Raw genomic sequence first — 19,673 nt, 5'->3', positions numbered from 1 at the left:
CTAAAAGACTCAAAACATTTTTCTAGACTCAACAACGCCAGCGATTCGATCAAGCAGGGGGCTCCTAAGTCAGGGAAGGCTCTGATTACCAACTTGTATCACCCACGATGCGGCTATATCTCCCACGTGTTGGAGCACGAATTAAAGGCATAACCGCTTGGTAGGCATGTCGCAAGAGGGGTAATCTTTACACATCCCATGTACTGAATAAGAAGGGATAAAGAGTTGGCTTACAATCGCCACTTCACACAATACATAAATATAGCATTACATCATCCAGAATACAACCAAGGTCCGACTACGGAACCAAAATAAAGAAAGACCACCCCTATTGCTAGATCCCCGATCGCCCCAACTAGGCTCCACTACTGATCAACTGAAACGGAACAACACAACGAACACGATCTTCATCGAGCTCCTCCTTGAACTCAGTTGCGTCACCTGCATGGTTATCATCGGCACCTGCAACTGGTTTTGGAAGTAATATGTGAGTCACGGGGACTCAGCAATCTCACACCCTCGTGATCAAGACTATTTAAGCTTATGGGTAGGAAAGGGGTCGCGAGGTGGAGCTGCATCAAGCACTAGCATATATGGTGGCTAACTTACGCAAATGAGAGCGAGAAGAGAAGGAAAGCACGGTCGTGAACTAGAAGTGATCAAGAAGTGATCCTGAAACTACTTACGTACAAGCATTACACAAGAACCGTGTTCACTTCCTGGACTCCGCCGGAAAGAGACCATCACGGCTACACACGCGGTTGATGCATTTTAATTAAGTTAAGTGTCAGGTTTTCTACAACCGGATATTAACAAATTCCCATCTGCCCATAACCGCGGGCACGGCTTTCGAAAGTTCAAAACCCTGCAGGGGTGTCCCAACTTAGCCCATCACAAGCTCTCACGGTCAACAAAGGATATTCCTTATCCCAAGAAGACCCAATCAGGCTCGTAATCCCAGTTACAAGACATTTTGACAATGGTAAAACAAGACCAGCAAAGCCACCCGATGTGCCGACATCCTGATAGGAGCTGCACATATCTCGTTCTTAGGGCAACACCGGATTGTCCAAGATTCCGGTAGGCCAGCCCAGAGTTGCCCCTGGTGGCCACCGGCTGCTGACAGGTTCGGACCAACACTTAGACAAGCACTGGCCCGGGGGGGGGGGTTAAAATAAAGATGACCCTTGAGTCTGCAGAACCCAAGGGAAAAGGCTAGGTGGCAAAAGGTAAAACCAAGGTTGGGCCTTGCTGGAGGAGTTTTATTCAAGGCGAACTATCAAGGGGTTCCCATTATAACCCAACCACGTAAGGAACGCAAAATCAAGGAACATAACACCGGTATGACGGAAACTAGGGTGGCAAGAGTGGAACAAAACACAAGGCATAAGGCTGAGCCTTCCACCCTTTACCAAGTGTATAGATGCATTAATTAAAATAAGAGATATTTGATATCCCAACATATCCATGTTCCAACATGGACCAAACTTCATCTTCACCTGCAACTAGCAACGCTATAAGAGGGGCTGAGCAAAGTGGTAACATAGCCAAACAACGGTTTGCTAGGAAAGGTGGGTTAGAGGCTTGACATGGAAATATGGGAGGCATGATAAAGCAAGTGGTAGGTAACGCGACATAGCAGAAAGAGCGAGCAACTAGCAAGCAAAGATAGAAGTGATTTTGAGGATCTGATCATCTTGCCTGAGATCCCGCAAGGAAGAAGAACGAGTCCATGAAGAAGACAAAGAGACGTAGTCGAACGGATCCTCACAAACGCGACGTTATGGAAACTTACCCGAAGAAGCAACACCGGAAAGAAGCAAACAACATAGTAAACAACCATCACATCTACATGGCATGATGCACAACCAAGTATGATGCATGTCCGGATTAATGAGGCATGGCATGGCAAAGTGCACAAACAAAACTACAAGTTAAGTGGAGCTCAATATGCAACGAGTTGCATATTGACGGAACACCACATTCAAGTTATTTAGTTCGATCTCATTTATGTGCCCAACAATATTAAATGTTGATTAACATGGCAAGGGGTGAAGCATAAGTCAACTACCTATCTAGGCAAGTTTAAATGAGGCCGGAACAACAAACAACAAGTCCGGAAACTCCTAACGTGCATATTTTAGGTTTGGTACTGTTCTGCCCTAAACACAATTTTAGAGTTATTAAGCATGCAAAAAAAAGTGCACCATGTTAAACTCGGCATTTTTCTACCCCATTTACATATAAAGTTTAATTAATTCCGAGCTACGGTTATTAAGTTATGAATTATATCATTTTAGCATGGCATTATGCAAAATAAACACAAACAACATTTTAAACATAGATGAAAGTTGCAATTTATTAATCTACACAAAATTCTAAGCAAGTTGCATATATAATTTATTTAGATTCGATGCACGGTTGGTGAGTTATTAAATGAATGAAGTATGAGGGCTTTTCTGCAAAACTGGCAATTCAGGATAAAATAGACAAAAACGAAAGAACAGGAAAAAACCCATTACGGGTCGAAACTGACTAGCCCAGCAGAACAGAAAAAAAGGAGGGCACACGGGGGGTGGCCTCACCATGGGCTGAGGCCCGGCTTGGCAGAGGAGGCCAACTTGGGGCGCTGGGCCTTGTGTGGCACAGGGGGGGCGGCTGGGCCGGCTCGTGCAGGGTGGAAAAAAGGACGAGGCGAGGCGACTAGTCAACACGGTCGAGGCAAGGGATCGAGCAGGTGTCACTGTCCCGCTCGATGCAGAGGACGCCATGGCGGTGGCAGCGCTAGAAGAAGACGAATGGCGCGGCGACCGGGCATGGGGATGAGACGGGGCTGATCCGGGCGCGGGATGAGGCGGCTCAAAGATCACTGGCGGGGCTCCCGTATGAAACAAAGGGAGAGGTGATTAGTCATAGAGAGAGAGGGGGCAGCACGGGAGGTGATGAGGTCGCGCGCTCACCTGTGGGTCGCCGGCGAGGTTCGATAAAGGGGGAAGCAGCGGGCGGTTCCTGTCCAAGGCAGAGAGAGAGCCCTGGGAGAGAGATGAATCAAAAAGGGAGGAGGAAGAACGAGGGAAAGAGTCGGGGCATGGCACTGGATCTGGTCCTGTTGCAGGGTCGACGAGGAAGACGGGGCATGGTTCAGGCGATTGGGCTCATCGGAGCTCGGACGGTTGACATGGCGGTGAGATCCGGGCGCGGGGGTTTCGTTCCCGGCGCCGGAGTGGAGGCAGGGTGCACCAGCGAGGTGAGGAGCGCTTGGGCGCTGTGCTGCTGCTATTGGTTCGAGGAGAAAGCAGAGGAGGAGCTTCGGGGAAGGAGGAGTTCGGGCAGCGGCTGGAGGCTGGGCGCGCGAGCTCGAAGCAGAGGCTGCTCGGGGAGGCTGGGGCTTGGTCGGGCACAGAAAATAGAGGGGATGGTGGTCAGCTGCGGTGGGAAGGTGGAGGTGGATCTCAAGGAAGACAGGAGGAGTGGATCTGGTTGGGTGGCTGAGAAAAACGAGGAGGATGCGGCGGCGACCGAGGGGATGGATCCCGAGGGGGATTTGGAGTGTGGCGGCGGCTGAGGGGGACAAATGACCTAGTTTTTAGGGTTTGGTCTGATATATATAGCAAAAGGATTTTCGGATAGGGGCATTTGGTCCCTTTGATCTTAAACGGACGGTCCCGGATAAATAGGCTAGGGAGTCCAAATAAGAAAACGGTAATGTTTTGTAGATGTTTGGGGATGATCCGGACCCGTTGGTGACGACTGTCCGGGTTGGGTCCGGGGGAGTTTTCGGACGCGCGCACGAGGAGAGCCACGGGCTGACGAGAGAGGTTAGGTTGGGCCTGGCGGTGAGTGGTAGTGGGCTGAGAGAAGAGAAGAGAGAGACCCGGCGACTGCTTCGGAGACCGAAAACATCCGACGTTTGACCGGCTATACTGCCGCTATAGTTATCCGTTGGGGCAGCAAACGAACTCCGAATGTGATGAAACTTGGCAGGCGGTCTACTGACAACATAACAACACCGCATGCCAACTTTCAACCCATTCCGAGAACATTTATCAGCCACTTATAAAATACTATTTCGGACATGCCGTGGGCGCGTGCGAGTGTGGTTGGACTCAGAACGGACAGCGGAGAGAACGAGGGAACCCTGACGGATGAAAGTTTTGAAAACATGATGATGCAATGCGAATGATGACATGGCAAGATGCAACACGCAAGCGAAAGACATGGCAACGATGGCGAATAATTGGAAGACACCTGGCGCATCGGTCTCGGGGCGTCACAGAACCGTTATGTGATGAAGTCGGAGCATGATTCATTTATTGATTGTCCTCCTTATGAGTGGCGGTCGGGGACGAGCGATGGTCTTTTCCTACCAATCTATCCCCCTAGGAGCATGCGCGTAGTACTTCGTTTCGATAACTAATAGATTTTTGCAATAAGTATGTGAGTTCTTTATGACTAATGTTGAGTCCATGGATTATACGCACTCTCACCCTTCCACCATTGTTAGCCTCTCTAATACCGCGCACCTTTCGCGGGTACCTTAAACCCACCATATACCTTCCTCAAAATAGCCACCATAGCTACCTATTATGACATTTCCATAGCCATTCCGAGATATATTGCCATGCAACTTTCCACCGTTCCGTTTATTATGACACGCTCCATCATTGTCATATTGCTTTGCATGATCATGTAGTTGACATCGTATTTGTGGCAAAGCCACCGTTCATAAATTCTTTCATACATGCCACTCATGCATCATTGCACATCTCAGTACACCGCCGGAGGCATTCATATAGAGTCATATCTTGTTCTAAGTATCAAGTTGTAATTCTTGAGTTGTAAGTAAATAAAAGTGTGATGATCATCGTTATTAGAGCATTGTCCCAGTGAGGAAAGGATGATGGAGACTATGATTCCCCCACAAGTCGGGATGAGACTCCGGACGAAAAAAGAGAGGCCAAAGAAGCCCAAATAAAGAAGAGGCCATGAAAAAAGAGAAGGCCCAAATAAAAAATATATATATATATAAATGAGAGAAAAAGAGAGAAGGGGCAATGCTACTATCCTTTTACCACACTTGTGCTTCAAAGTAGCACCATAATCTTCATGATAGAGAGTCTCCTATGTTGTCACTTTCATATACTAGTGGGAATTTTTCATTATAGAACTTGGCTTGTATATTCCAATGACGGGCTTCCTCAAAACGCCCTAGGTCTTCGTGAGCAAGCGAGTTGGATGCACAACCACTAGTTTCTTTTGTTGAGCTTTCATACATTTATAGCTCTGGTGCATCCGTTGCATGGAAATCCCTACTCACTCACATTGATATCTATTGATGGGCATCTCCATAGTCCGTTGATACGCCTAGTTGATGTGAGACTATCTTCTCCTTTTTGTCTCCTCCACAACCACCATTCTATTCCACCTAAAGTGCTATGTCCATGGCTCGCGCTCATGTATTGCGTGAAGATTGAAAAAGTTTGAGAACATCAAAAGTATGAAACAGTTGCTTGGCTTGTCATCGGGGTTGTGCATGATTTAAATATTTTGTGTGGTGAAGATAGAGCATAGCCAGACTATATGATTTTGTAGGGATACTTTCTTTGGCCATGTTATTTTGAGAAGACACGATTGCTTTGTTAGTATGCTTGAAGTATTATTATTTTTATGTCAATATTAAACTTTTGTCTTGAATCTTATGGATCTGAATATTCTTGCCACAATAAAGAGAAATACATGATGAATATGTTAGGTAGCACTCCACATCAAAAATTCTGTTTTTATCATTTACCTACTCGAGGACGAGCAGGAGTTAAGCTTGGGGACACTGATACGTCTCCGACGTATCTATAATTTTTGATTGTTCCATGCTATTATATTATCAACTTTGGATGTTTATGGGCTTTTATATTATTTTTGGGACTAACCTATTAACCTAGAGCCCAGTGCCAGTTTCTGTTTTTTCCTTGTTTTAGAGTATCGCAGAAAAGGAAAATCAAACGGAGTCCAATTGACCTGAAACTTCACGGAACTTATTTTTGGAAGCAAAGCAACCCGGGAGACTTGGAGTCTACGTCAAGGAAGCTTCAAGGAGGCCATGAGGTAGGTAGGCGCGCCCTCCACCCTCGTGGGCCCCTTGTGGCTCCCCTGACGTACTTCTTTCGCCTATATATCTCCATATACCCTAAAAACATCCGGGAGCACAATAGATCGGGAGTTCCGCTGCCAGAAGCCTCCGTAGCCACCAAAAGCCAATCTAGACCCATTCCGGCACCCTGCCGGAGGGGGAGTCCCTCTCCGGTGGCCATCTTCATCATTCGGGTGCTCTCCATGATGAGGAGGGAGTAGTTCTCCCTCGGGGCTGAGGGTATGTACCAGTAGCTATGTGTTTGATCTCTCTCTCTCTCTCTCTCTCGTGTTCTTGAGCTTTTCTATTATAGTTGGATCTTATGTTTCTCCTCCCCCTCTACTCTCTTGTAATGAATTGAGTTTTCCCTTTGAAGTTATCTTATCGGACTGAGTGTTTAAAGATTTGAGAACACTTGATGTATGTCTTTCCATGCGTATCTGTGGTGACAATGGGATATCACGTGATTCACTTGATGTATGTTTTGGTGATCAACTTGCGGGTTTAGCCCATGAACCTATGCATAGGGGTTGGCACACGTTTTCGTCGTGATTCTCCGGTAGAAACTTTGGGGCACTCTTTGAGGTCCTATGTGTTGGTTGAATAGATGAATTTGAGATTGTGTGATGCATATCGTATAATCATACCCACGGATACTTGAGGTGACATTGGAGTATCTAGGTGACATTAGGGTTTTGGTTGATTTGTGTCTTTAGGTGTTATTCTAGTACGAACTCTAGGGCTGTTTGTGACACTTATAGGAATAGCCCAACGGATTGATTGGAAAGAATAACTTTGAGGTGGTTTCGTACCCTACCATAATCTCTTCGTTTGTTCTCCGCTATTAGTGACTTTGGAGTGACTCTTTGTTGCATGTTGAGGGATAGTTATGTGATCCAATTATGTTATTATTGTTGAAGGGACTTGCACTAGCAGCAAAAGTATGAACCCTAGGCCTTGTTTCAACGCATTGCAATACCGTTTACGCTCACTTTTATCATTAATTACCTTCCTGTTTTTATAAGTTCAGATTACAAAAACTATTATCTACTATCCATATACCACTTGTATCACCATCTCTTCGCCGAACTAGTGCACCTATACAATTTACCATTGTATTGGGTGTGTTGGGGACACAAGAGACTCTTTGTTATTTGGTTGCGGGGTTGCTTGAGAGAGACCATCTTCATCCTACGCCTCCTACGAATTGATAAACCTTAGGTCATCCACTTGGGGGAAATTTGCTACTGTCCTACAAACCTCTGCACTTGGAGGCCCAACAACGTCTACAAGAAGAAGGTTGTGTAGTAGACATCTACCTCTTTTCTGGTGTCGTTGCCGAGGAGGTTAGCGCTTGAAGGTATATCTATAGATCTTGCAATCTAGTCTTTTAGTTTCTTGTTTTATCACTAGTTCAGTTTATAAAAGAAAACTATAAAAAATGGAATTGAGTTTGTCTCATACGCTTCACCTTTTTAATATCTTTCATGAGTATGATGGAAAGGATAATTGTGCTCAAGTGCTAGAAGAAGAAATCTATAAAATGTTTGGCACTAAATATTTTAATGATGGGCATGATTGCAATGTTGTTAGTACGAATTCCTTGAATATCCATGATGATAATGATATGCAAAGCCACAAGCTTGGGGAAGCTATGTTTGATGAAGATGATATATTTAGTCCCCCAAGTTTTGATATGCAAATTTATAATGATGATAGCATGCCTCCTACTTATGATGATTATTGTGATGATACTTATGCTATAAAAAGTAGTGATGATTATATTTATAAAACTTGTCATGATTATGATTACCCCTTTTCTGAACATTACTCTTTTAATGTGGAAACAATTTATAGTATTTGAGTTTCTTATGATACTCCCACTATTCCGAATGAGAATAGATTTGCTTATGTGGAGAGTAATAAAATTTCTATGCTTGTAGATCATGAAAAGAATGCTTTAGGTGCTGGTTATATTGTTTAATTCATTCATGATGCTACTGAAAATTATTATGAGGGAGGAATATATGCTTGTAGGAATTGCAATAATATCAAGTTTCCTCGCTATGTGCTTAAAACTTTGAAGTTATGCTTGTTTTGCCTTCCTATGCTAGTTGATTATTGTTCCCATAAGTTGTTTGCTCACAAAATCCCTATGCATAGGAAGAGGGATAGACTTAAATGTGATAGTAATATTCTTATTGATGCTCTCTTTACGTTTCAATTCTTATCTTTTATGTGAGCGTCATTGAAATCATCATGCCTAGCTAGGGGCGTTAAACGATAGCGCTTGTTGGGAGGCAACCCAAGTTTATTTTTGTTCCTTTTTTTGCTCCTGTTTAGTAATAAATAATTCATCTAGCTTCTTATTAGATGTGGTTTTATGTTTTAATTAGTGTTTGTGCCAAGTAGAACCTTTGGGAAAACTTGGGGAAAGTCTTGTTGATCATGCTGTAAAAAACAGAAACTTTAGCGCTCACGAGAATTGCTGCCATGTTTATTTGGAAATTGATATTTAGTTAATTATTTTTGCAGATGATTAATAGATAAATCCCTCAGGTCCAGCAATTTATTTGAGAATTTTATGAGTTCCAGAATTATACGTTTGATCCAGATTACTACAGACTGTTCTGTTTTTGACAGATTCTGTTTTTCATGTGTTGTTTACTTATTTTGATGAATCTATGGCTAGTAAAATAGTTTACAAACCATAGAGAAGTTGTAATACAGTAGGTTTAACACCAATATAAATAAATAATGAGTTCATTACAGTACCTTTAAGTGGTGATTTATTTTCTTGTACTAACGGAGCTTACGAGTTTTCTGTTAAGTTTTGTGTTGTGAAGTTTTCAAGTTTTGGGTAAAGATTCGATGGATTATGGAACAAGGAGTGGAAAGATCCTAATCTTGGGGATTCCCAAGGCACCCCAAGGTAATATTCAAGGATAACCAAGAGCCTAAGCTTGGGGATGCTTCGGAAGGCATCCCCTCTTTCGTCTTCGTTCATCGGTAACTTTACTTGGAGCTATATTTTATTCACCACATGATATGTGTTTTGCTTGGAGCGTCAATTTATTTTGTTAGGATTTGATTGCTGTTATTTAGAACAATTTTTTGCATCTTTTATTTCAATAAAAGTGGCATTGATAGCCTTTACTATGCCTATTTTACTAGTCTTCATGTTGCTGTTTGAAAACAGAAAGTTTACCGCTGTTGCAATAATTCCCTAGAAAAGTCAGAATGTGATAAAATGTTGAAACATTTTGCATATTAAGCTCTGATAAATTTAATACAGTGGGAATTTTCTTTCATAATTTTTGGAGTTAGGGAAGTATGGATCTTGCTGCACTCTTATAGACTGTCCTGTTTAGGCAGATTGCTGTTATGTTTGCATTGTTTGCATATGTTTGCTTCTTTAATGATTCTATTTGAGGGTAGGACTATTAAATATGCAGAGGCATTTAGTATGCAATGTTGAATAATAATTTTAGTGATTTTCTACAGTAGAGTATGATAAGGTTTTTGCAATGGTTTATACTAACTTATCTCATGAGTCCTTGTTGAGTTTTGTGTGGATGAAGCTTTTGAGATTTAGGGAGACCGTGATATGAGAGGAATTAAGGAGACACAAAAGCTCAAGCTTGGGGATGGCCAAGGCATCCCAAGATAATATTTCAAGAGGCCTCAAGCGTCTAAGCTTGGGGATGCCCCGGTTGGCATCCCACCTTTCTTCTTCAACAACTATTGGTTAGTTTCGGTTGATCCTAAGTTTTTGCTTCTTCACATGATGTTTGCTATTCTTAGATATCATTTTATTTTGTTTTGCTTTCTTTTTGAATAAATTATGAGGATATGAAATTATTAAATGTTAGAGAGTCTTCACATAGTTGCATAATTATTCGACTACTCATTGATCTTCACTTATATCCTTCGGAGTAGTTTGTTGTTGCTCTAGTTCTTCACTTATATCTTTTTAGAGCACGGTGGTGGTTTTATTTTATAGAAATAATTGATCTCTCATGCTTCACTTATATTATTTTGAGAGTCCTTTAGAACAAGCATGGTAGTTTGCTTTGGTTATGAAACTAGTCCTAATATGATGGGCATCCAAGAGGGATATAATAAAAAAAGTTCATATAAGTGCATTGAATACTAAGAGAAGTTTGATACTTGATAATTGTATTCAGATATGGAGATGGTGATATTAGAGCCGTGCTAGTTGAGTATTTGTGAATTTGAGAAATACTTGTGTTAAAGTTTGTGATTCCCGTAGCATGCACGTATGGTGAACCGTTATGTGATGAAGTCGGAGCATGATTCATTTATTGATTGTCCTCCTTATGAGTGGCGGTCGGGGACGAGCGATGGTCTTTTCCTACCAATCTATCCCCCTAGGAGCATGCACGTAGTACTTTGTTTCGATAACTAATAGATTTTTGCAATAAGTATGTGAGTTCTTTATGACTAATGTTGAGTCCATGGATTATACGCACTCTCACCCTTCCATCATTGCTAGCCTCTCTAATACCGCGCACCTTTCGCCGGTACCTTAAACCCACCATATACCTTCCTCAAAACAGCCACCATACCTACCTATTATGGCATTTCCATAGCCATTCCGAGATATATTGCCATGCAACTTTCCACCGTTCCGTTTATTATGACACGCTCCATCATTGTCATATTGCTTTGCATGATCATGTAGTTGACATCGTATTTGTGGCAAAGCCACCGTTCATAAATTCTTTCATACATGTCACTCATGCATCATTGCACATCCCGGTACACCGCCGGAGGCATTCATATAGAGTCATATCTTGTTCTAAGTATCGAGTTGTAATTCTTGAGTTGTAAGTAAATAAAAGTGTGATGATCATCATTATTAGAGCATTGTCCCACTGAGGAAAGGATGATGGAGACTATGATTCCCCCACAAGTCGGGATGAGACTCCGGACGAAAAAAAGAGGCCATAAAAAAAGAAGGCCCAAAAAAATATATATATAAAAAATGAGAGAAAAAGAGAGAAGGGGCAATGCTACTATCCTTTTACCACACTTGTGCTTCAAAGTAGCACCATGATCTTCATGATAGAGAGTCTCCTATGTTGTCACTTTCATATACTAGTGGGAATTTTTCATTATAGAACTTGGCTTGTATATTCCAATGACGGGCTTCCTCAAAACGCCCTAGGTCTTCGTGAGCAAGCGAGTTGGATGCACAACCACTAGTTTCTTTTGTTGAGCTTTCATACATTTATAGCTCTAGTGCATCCATTGCATGGCAATCCCTACTCACTCACATTGATATCTATTGATGGGCATCTCCATAGTCCGTTGATACGCCTAGTTGATGTGAGACTATCTTCTCCTTTTTGTCTCCTCCGCAACCACCATTCTATTCCGCCTAAAGTGCTATGTCCATGGCTCACGCTCATGTATTGCGTGAAGATTGAAAAAGTTTGAGAACATCAAAAGTATGAAACAGTTGCTTGGCTTGTCATCGGGGTTGTGCATGATTTAAATATTTTGTGTGGTGAAGATAGAGCATAGCCAGACTATATGATTTTGTAGGGATACTTTCTTTGGCCATGTTATTTTGAGAAGACATGATTGCTTTGTTAGTATGCTTGAAGTATTATTATTTTTATGTCAATATTAAACTTTTGTCTTGAATCTTATGGATCTGAATATTCTTGCCACAATAAAGAGAAATACATGATGAATATGTTAGGTAGCATTCCACATCAAAAATTCTGTTTTTATCATTTACCTACTCGAGGACGAGCAGGAATTAAGCTTGGGGATGCTGATACGTCTCCAACGTATCTATAATTTTTGATTGTTCCATGCTATTATATTATCAACTTTGGATGTTTATGGGCTTTATTATACACTTTTATATTATTTTTGGGACTAACCTATTAACCTAGAGCCCAGTGCTAGTTTCTATTTTTTCCTTGTTTTAGAGTATCGCATAAAAGGAAAATCAAACGGAGTCCAATTGACCTGAAACTTCACGGAACTTATTTTTGGAAGGAAAGCAACCCGAGAGACTTGGAGTCTACGTCAAGGAAGCTTCGAGAAGGCCACGAGGTAGGGGGGCGCGCCCACCCCCCTGGGCACGCCCTCCACCCTCGTGGGCCCCTCGTGGCTCCCCTGACGTACTTCTTCCGCCTATATATCTCCATATACCCTAAAAACATCCGGGAGCACAATAGATCGGGAGTTCCGCCGCCAGAAGCCTCCGTAGCCACCGAAAGCCAATCTAGACCCGTTTCGGCACCCTGCCGGAGGGGGAATCCCTCTCCGGTGGCCATCTTCATCATCCGGGTGCTCTCCATGACGAGGAGGGAGTAGTTCTCCCTCGGGGCTGAGGGTATGTACTAGTAGCTATGTGTTTGATCTCTCTCTCTCTCTCTCTCTCGTGTTCTTGAGGTGATACGATCTTGATGTATCGCGAGCTTTGCTATTATAGTTGGATCTTATGTTTCTCCTCCCCCTCTACTCTCTTGTAATGAATTGAGTTTTCCCTTTGAAGTTATCTTATCGGATTGAGTCTTTAAAGATTTGAGAACACTTGATGTATGTCTTGCCATGCGTATCTGTGGTGACAATGGGATATCACGTGATTCACTTGATGTATGTTTTGGTGATCAACTTGCGGGTTCAGCCCATGAACCTATGCATAGGGGTTGGCACACGTTTTCGTCGTGATTCTCCAGTAGAAACTTTGGGGCACTCTTTGAGGTCCTATGTGTTGGTTGAATAGATGAATCTGAGATTGTGTGATGCATATCGTATAATCATACCCACGGATACTTGAGGTGACATTGGAGTATCTAGGTGACATTAGGGTTTTGGTTGATTTGTGTCTTTAGGTGTTATTCTAGTACGAACTCTAGGGCTGTTTGTGACACTTATAGGAATAGCCCAACGGATTGATTGGAAAGAATAACTTTGAGGTGGTTTCGTACCCTACCATAATCTCTTCGTTTGTTCTCCGCTATTAGTGACTTTGGAGTGACTCTTTGTTCCATGTTGAGGGATAGTTATGTGATCCAATTATGTTATTATTGTTGAGGGGACTTGCACTAGCGAAAGTATGAACCCTAGGCCTTGTTTCAACGCATTGCAATACCGTTTACGCTCACTTTTATCATTAATTACCTTGCTGTTTTTATAATTTCAGATTACAAAAACTATTATCTACTGTCCATATACCACTTGTATCACCATCTCTTCACCGAACTAGTGCACCTATACAATTTACCATTGTATTGGGTGTGTTGGGGACACAAGAGACTCTTTGTTATTTGGTTGCAGGGTTGCTTGAGAGAGACCATCTTCATCCTACGCCTCCTACGAATTGATAAACCTTAGGTCATCCACTTGAGGGAAATTTTCTACTGTCCTACAAACCTCTACACTTGGAGGCCCAACAACATCTACAAGAAGAAGGTTGTGTAGTAGACATCATGATGCCCTCATTTAGCCCACGAGTAGTTCGAGACAATAAATAGTTTGAAACAACGATATATACAACATTCAAACACTGACTAGTGACTACTACTGACATAAACAGCAAGACATGATAGTTCATAAGAAGTATTGCTACACCACCAAAATGCACCCATCTGCAGCGCTCAGACTCTCGTGATCCAGATGAGAATGACATTCTAAACAGAAGCAACTATTACATAGTAAGAGTGACATAGACGAGGATGACCAAATGACAAGGAATATGCATAACAAAAGAAAGAACTACCCATCCAGAACCAGCAGCAAAGACAACAAAGTCATTTGAAGAGATGATCCAACACCATCATAATTTGCAGCCCCGCTTCAGCGACCAGTGATCCGGAGACACCAGTACTCCACCCTTTTGATGCAATAGCCCAATTACCTATCAACCTGAAGGCTTGAACCACATCACTGCCTGACGTAATTGAGACATCCAAGGATCAAAGTTAATCCGGATGCCTTTGTCATTCTCACCTTCTTTTGGCTGCAGGCTGTATCGTTGACAATCAGGGGAGTTTGCTCCCGAACTCCTAGGGCTCGCCGTGTAGACACAGTTTTCCACAGCAAACAGAGCCTCTCTGCCATCAAGGTCCTTGCCAATGGTGATCTCCTGGTTAATCGGATAATTGAGTCGGAGAAACAGAGAGTGTGAACCAAGGCTGTTTACCTGCCTCCAACTAAAAAATCCTAAAGGCCCCAACAAGCTGGTATCCTGCTCATAGACGTAACAGCCACTGTCCAGATACTCACGTATTACACGGTGCTTGTATACAGTGGGGTTTTTGCAATATAAATTTTCCAGCTCATGTGTCCGAATGATCATCAGTCTTTCGCCGTCGTCTGATCGAGCAAGGAACCAGTTGTGCTTCCCTGTTTTTGGCAAAGGTGGTGTGATTACAAAGGGCAGTAACTGTAGGGACACTGCATCATATAAAAAAGGACATGCATTGTTAATGTAAGATCAGCATTGTTCAGAGTATGAGTATGATAATGCAAGAAACAGCATTGATATGTCTGTGTTGGAACTGGGAGGAAAATACAGGGAAATGTATACTGGGTTCGAAAATATAGAAGTGCCATGCATGGTTATACTCATGTTATCTCGCAATTGATTCTTCACAGGAAACTACCATGTCATGCATGTTATGTAATCATGTTATGTCCTCACAAACAAATTCTTCAAGGTAACTAACAGACCATGCATTGTTATATACTCGTGTTCTGTGGGCAAACATTTTGTGAGGATATTATTCTAGCCATTGATTGCTGAAGGGCGAATATAGGTATGTACACATGGTAAGTGCTGGGGTTCTAATCCACGAGCACCTATGGGACCGGCGGACCGAGTCCCTTTCGGTTTGGCGGGGGCGAGGGTCGCACGAAGAGCGGATCGAGGCGAAGCACACGAGCAGTTTACCCAGGTTCGGGCCGCACGGATGCGTAAAACCCTACTCCTGCTTTGTGGTTTGTATTGAGTTCTTGCTCGGGAGCGCGGAGTGCTACAGTACACTCCAGCAGCTAACGAGACCGAGCCTGAGAGTTCTCCCTCTCCCCTCTCTACGTTGCGCATGGGCCTCCTTTTATATGCTCAAGGGGTCACCGACAGGTGGCAACGTAGAGAAGGGTAAAAATGGAAAGGTGCTGCGGTTGGTACGGCTACCTGCTACAGTGTATCATACCTAACCCTGACGGCAGGGGACAAGGGCATTAAATGCCCGTCTGTGTCGCCTAAATAGTGCAAAAGGGGCCGTCAGGGACGCCACCGCCCGCCATGATGGCAATCTTGTCAGCGCCGCTTGCCACCATGCAGCGCTGGCTGCACAGCCTCTCGCCACGTACGCTTGGAAGGGTCCCAGAGCGACACGTTGGTGGATGTGCTGGAGCGCGGACACAGAGTGGTGGCTTGCTGCGGCAAGCGCCTTGCCGCGGTCGTTGTCTTGTCGCGTCCGGGAGCTTGTCGCTCACCGGGCCTTGCCGAGACGTGTGGCGCGTCGCGGCAAGTTCCTTGAGATGCCTCGGTTAGCCTTCCCGGCAAGCTCCTCTTGCCGGGGTCTTGTCTCCTTGGCTTGGATATGCCTTGGTTGGCCTTCCCGGCAAGCTCCTCTTGCCAGGGTCTTGTCTCCTTGGCTTGGATACTTTGTCCTTGAATGGCTCCAAAGGACCCACGGAGGACCTTGGCGGTCACCCGGCAAGCCTTGCCGCGGGATGCTGCGACTGCCCGTGCACAAGTTCGGGATACTAGGGTACCCCTACTCTAGTACACCGATAGGAGCCCCCGGGCCTGGGCCATACACGGTGCCGAGCGCTGTTGGGCCAGGCCCAAAACAGGGCACGGGCACGCGCGGCCTGGGTTACGCCGTATCTCTCTCTGTATCCACCGCGCCCTCCCTGAACGGCACGCGTTGAATGCGGCGTCGTGGGAGAGATCGTGGGTGGTTACTTTATTCGGAAATGCGGAATGTCCACCCCCTCCCTCCTTATAAGCAGGGGAAACAGGGGCAGTTCGCACATTCGCCGGTTGCTACTCCAATCTCGGAAATCTCCGCCGCTCCCTTGTCTTCCCAAAGCTGAAAGAGAGCAGCGCCTCGTCCCCCATCGCCGCCAGCACCACCCACGCTGTCGACCTCCTCCACCACTTCCGCCATGGCTCCGAAAGCCGACAAGGGGAAGGTTGTGAAGTCGACCGAGGCGCAGCGGCTTGCGGCACTGCGAAAGGAGCGGGCAGTCTTCCCCCCCAAGCTTGCCGCGAGGGAGCTGAGGGAGAACTACTATCTCTTCTGGTCGACGGAGACACGAGCGCATCCGCGCACGAAGGTACTTCCAGCCGCCGCTTGGAAAATGGCTCCAAACGGATATCCTTTCTTCGCCTTGTTCTTCTACTGCGGGCTCTGCCCGCCCTTCTCTGAGTTTTTCTGCGATATCATGAACACCTACGGATTCCACCTCCTTGACTTCACCCCCAATGCCGTTCTGACCATGGCAGTTTTCGCACATCTCTGCGAAAACTTTGTCGGAGTCCATCCCAATGTAGCCCTTTTTCGCCACTTCTTTATGCCCTGAGTAGAGAGAGGAGAACCTTTATCCGGCGGAATCGCCTGGATCTCGAGGGCCGGCAAGAAGGACACTTATCTGGAGGGAGAGTTCCGCGGCAAGTGGGAGGAATGGAGAGCAGACTGGTGCTGGATTGACGAGGAGAACCCGCAGCCGTTTACCGCCCGGCACCAAGTCCCAGTAGCACGCGGCAGCGATTGGAGTGACGTGGCCCCGGAAGATGATAGGCTTAAGATTGCCGTCACCCGGATCCTACGCCTCAGGCTTGCCGGGCTCACTGTAGGCGCCGTTGGCGCAGATTTCCTTCGCCGCCGCATCGCCCCCCTGCAGGAACGGGGGAGACCCACCTGGGAATTCAAGAATGCGGCGGATATCATGAGGCTGCGTCCGGGCCTCAACTTCAACTTCACTGTTTTGGAGCTCAATGCGATGCTCCAGGAGCTGTTCAAGTACGACCCTCAACATCCTGAAGTGTTCAGGTTGTCGCAGGGTGTCATTCCGCTGTGCAACAACTCCGCGCTCGACCGCATTCGTGCAATGATGCCGCAGTGCGATTCGCATGGAATTGTCCCAACTTGGCAAGAGCCTGCAGACGACGTCGTGCAGCAGTTCTTTGACGGCTTGGTAGAAGTGCCGGTCTGCTCCAATGAAAAGGATAGGCTCACCCGCGACACCACCGATGAGGAGATGACACGCATCGCCACCAGGCTTGAAGAGGCGGCGGCAGCCGCAGCCGCGGGCGAATTTGGATTCACCGTAGAGGAGGTAGATGCAGTAGAGGCGGCAAGCCGTGCCGAGCGAGGGGAGCCTGCCAGCGAGAAAGTGCTTGCCGGGCATAACGCCGAGTCGAGCGAGCCCGCCAAGGATACGAGCGGCTCGCTGGAGATCAACTCCTCTTCCTCCTCATCTTCAGGCAGCTCGCCGCAAGCAGAGCCTCCATCCCCACCAAGAAGGCGTCTCCGTAAGGCCGTGGACGTAGCGGGGCGGCAGGCGAATGAACAGTCGCCGCGCCGCGTGACGCGCTCCACCGCGGCAAGCACCGTTGCTGCGGGAGCACCTCATGCTGCCGCGGCAACTGGAGCGGGGTCGTCTCAGGCCACCGCCACTGTTCCCGCCAAGCGGCCAAGGGAAACTACTCCTCCGCCTCCTCGCGCTGGACGTGGGCCGGACTTCGACTTCTCCGCGTTCAGCTCCGACGAGGAAGAAGAAGAAGAGTAAGCTTTTCTTGTTGTACTTGTAGTTCTTCAATTCTTGCCGTTTTGTCTTGTATCTCATTTGCTTTACTCTGAACTTGTTCCTTTTCAGGACTCTGGCCCAGAGAGCAGCGAAGAGAGCCAAGGTCCCGGTGATTGTCATCGAGGACGAACCCACCGCGACAGCAGGGGGAGCGCCCGAGACCACCTTGCCGGACCCGGCAACTGTTCTCCAGAGCAGCCCCCAGCGTAAGTATATGGTTCGCTTTCCGCTGGTAGGCGCGCATGGATACTGTTTCTTTGCTGACATCTGACTGTTGGTTTGTGTAAAAGCAGAGCAGCCCCACCAGGAGCGTCCGGAGACCGCCCCCGAAGTGCCAAGGGAGAGTCCTCCGGCAAGGGGGAGTTCTCCGGCAAGGAACAGCACCAGCGTTCCCCCGGCGACGGAGACTACGAGCTGAACCCAATACAACTAATCGGAGAAGCAGCCGGCGCTGATGATCCCGCCGGCGACGAGGCCGCCAAAGCTGCCGCCGCAGCAGCTGGCGGGGGGTCTGGCGATCGCACTGACGGCCCTGAGGCCGCAGGAGCGCCAGGCGCTGCGTCGACCGCCGACCCGTCCGCCGCTACCGCAGCGCCAGGCTCCGAAGAGCCCCAGCCAGGCGTCTACTTAAAGGTCGGCGATGGCGTCTTCATCAACCTCCCCTGGGCGTCAAGCTCCAGGGCGCCGGTCGAGGGAGAGAGCTTCGACGGAGAAGTGCTCGCCTCCGCTGGGCTGACGCTAGTTGACGCGCCGAGCAGCAGCAGCGGCGAGCCTGAGGAGGAGCGGCTGCTGCGGAAGCTGTTGTCGCTCTACCGCGCGCGGCAAGCCAAGCTGGAATCCCGCGAGGCGCTTGTTGCAAAGGCGGGAGCGGACATCGAGAAGCGCGCGGAGGTGCTCCGGGGTCTCACCCAGGAAGCTCTCCAGTCCCTGGCAGAGGAGCGGGAGCAACTCATCGACGAGCAGAAGGCCTTCTTGCTCGAGAAGGCCGAAGTTGAAGAGCAACAGCGGCTTGCCGCTGAGAAGCTGTTTGCGCAGGAGGGCGAGCTGGCGCAGCAGAAAGTTAACCTCGACAGCCACGAGGAGGAGCTTGCCGCGCGTGAGCAAGAAATCGGCGGAGCCCTTAAGCAAGCAGAGGATGCTGGCGCAGTTGCCGAGGCCGCCAAGAAGGAGCTGGAGACGAAGGTGGCGCAGCTGGAGGCCGATCTCAAGGCGAGTGGTGACGAGCTTGCCGCGCTCAAGTGTGAGCGGGAGAAGGACGCCCACAGCAACTCAGAGCTGCAGGCTCGTCTCGCCAAGAAGGGCAAAGAGCTTAGCGCCGCCAAGGACTCCAACGCAGATCTTGAGTTGAAGCTGACCACTTTGACCAAGACGCTGGAGAAAGTGGAGCACTGGACGGAGGGTCTCGTGAGTGCTGCCGCAGATATCGACAGGGAGCTGGCGCAGCTGGGGGTGGAGGATCTCGGGTATCCCTCTGATGAGAACCTCCAACCCAGCACCAAGCTCACCTTGTTCTTCAAAAGCGTGGCGACGGCCCTCCAGCGGCTCCGAGAGAAGATCCCAAAGCAGCTGGCCAACGAGTCGCGCAAGATCTGCGCGGGAGCTCTTCAAAAGGTGTTGGTGAAGGTGGCCTTCCGCAACCCGGGTCTCAACCTCACCAACGTCCTCAAGACCCTACCGCCAGATGCTGATCTGGAGGCGCTCAAGACCCTTGTCGCACCCATCGTGGATAAGGTGAGCG

Source organism: Triticum urartu, chromosome 5A (assembly GCF_056163025.1).
Source record: "Triticum urartu cultivar PI428250 chromosome 5A, HENAU_Tu73, whole genome shotgun sequence".
In the NCBI taxonomy this organism is placed as follows: Eukaryota; Viridiplantae; Streptophyta; class Magnoliopsida; order Poales; family Poaceae; genus Triticum; species Triticum urartu.
The sequence above is the reverse complement of the archived record's forward strand: the minus strand, read 5'-3'. Positions refer to the sequence as shown.